Consider the following 1,836-nt stretch of genomic DNA (forward strand, 5'->3'; position numbering starts at 1 on the left):
ATATATATATATATATATATATATATACGACGGGCTTCTTTCAGTTTCCGTCTACCAAATCCACTCACAAGGCTTTGGTTGACCCGAGGCTATAGCAGAAGACACTTGCCCAAGGTGTCACGCAGTGGGACTGAACCCGGAACCATGTGGTTGGTAAGCAAGCTACTTACCACACAGCCACTCCTGCGTAACTTTCTGTCATAGGTTTTATAACAGTAGACCAATTCGTAAGTCGCATAGCAAAACCAAGATATGTTGTAAAAGTTGCTCTCTCTATACACCATACGTAAATATTCATGACTTGGTGTTTTTAATTTGATTTCAAACATTTGTCTTTATAAAGCAATACGGAAAATATCTCTGTATGATAATACACGTGCGTGTGTAGAGAGAGATAGACAAACAGACAGACTGACAGATGGACGGATGGACGGACAGATGGAGAGAAAAAAAAGAAAATAATGTTACAGTTGTCTATATATTCATTCATATGTCGGGTGTGGCTCCTTTGGTGTAGAAATAAGATAAAGTGATTGAAACAACTGTACCTTTTTATGTAAAATGTGATATATCTTGTAAAATACACATGGTTGCGAAAGCAGTCTATTGTCCACTGTTGGTTAAAATAAGTTATAGTTGAGACATTTATTTGAGAGGAAAAGTAAAACAAATATCTTTTGTTACTTCTTTATCAAATAACTGCGCTAGACTTGTGTCAATTTGATGTGGCTCGAATTTTACTAAAAAGAAAAAGAAAAAATAATAATAATGATTTCAAATTTTAGGTTCAAGGCCAGTGAGTTTGGGTGAACGGCTAAGTCGATTACATCGACTCCAGTACTCCACTGGTACTTATTTCATCGACCCCGAAAGGATGAAAGGCGGAGTTGGCCCGGCGGCATTCGAACACGAGCATTAAGACAGACGAAATGCCGCTAAAAATTTTAGCCCGGCGCTCTAACGTTTCTCATTTCTTTATTGCCCACAAGGGGCTAAACATAGAGGGGACAAACAAGAACAGACAAAGGGATTAAGTCGATTACATCGACCCCAGTGCGTAACTGGTACTTAATTTATCGACCCCGAAAGGATGAAAGGCAAAGTCAACCTCGGTGGAATTTGAACTCAGAATGTAACGGCAGACGAAATACCGCTAAGCGTTTCGCCCGGCATGCTAACGTTTCTGCTTTGTGATCGGCAGTCAGTTCAGCCTCTGTACGTTTGTGCATCGAGCAGTAGTTCCCACCCGGTGCTTCCGATCAGATGCGTACTCTATGTTTTCACAAAGCCAAATGATCGCGTTTTCGTCTGTCTTCATGCACAAGTCGGCACCTTATAGTTCGTAGTCTTCCTCGTCTTCTCTTTCTTCGAATTAGTGTTCATCTCAATGCTATTCCTGCATACCGTTAATCGAGCTGCCGCAAAAGCATGACCGGTCACTTGCATTCTCCGTTCATGCACGGAAAATAGTTTCAGTACACGAAGAATTTATTTGGTATGAAATTTACATTTTTAATTTTTTTTTTTTATCTTTTACTTGTTTCAGTCATTAAATGGAAGCCATGCTAGGGCACCACTTTGAAGAATTTTAGTCGAACTTATCGACTCCAGCACATTTTTCTTTTTAAGCATGCAACTTACTTTATCAGTCTCTTTTGCGGGGCTGCTATGTTACGAGGATGTAAACACACTAACACTGGTTGTCAAGCTGTGGTGGGACACTCACGCGCGCGCGCGCACACGCACACACATATATATATACATACTTACATACATATACATATATATATGTACATATATATTTATATATATATATATATATATATATATATATAT

The 1,836-nt window shown here is 39.1% G+C and overlaps 1 protein-coding gene across 1 annotated transcript in view; it reads left to right on the forward strand.

Moving 5' to 3' along the window:
- The window catches only part of LOC106877067 (transcription factor SPT20 homolog), a gene marked incomplete at its 3' end in the record, with an annotated part of 52,248 nt that overhangs the window by 48,174 nt on the left and 2,238 nt on the right, over positions 1-1,836 (forward strand). The window lies entirely within an intron of this gene.

Source organism: Octopus bimaculoides, chromosome 16, assembly GCF_001194135.2.
Source record: "Octopus bimaculoides isolate UCB-OBI-ISO-001 chromosome 16, ASM119413v2, whole genome shotgun sequence".
Taxonomy (NCBI): domain Eukaryota; kingdom Metazoa; phylum Mollusca; class Cephalopoda; order Octopoda; family Octopodidae; genus Octopus; species Octopus bimaculoides.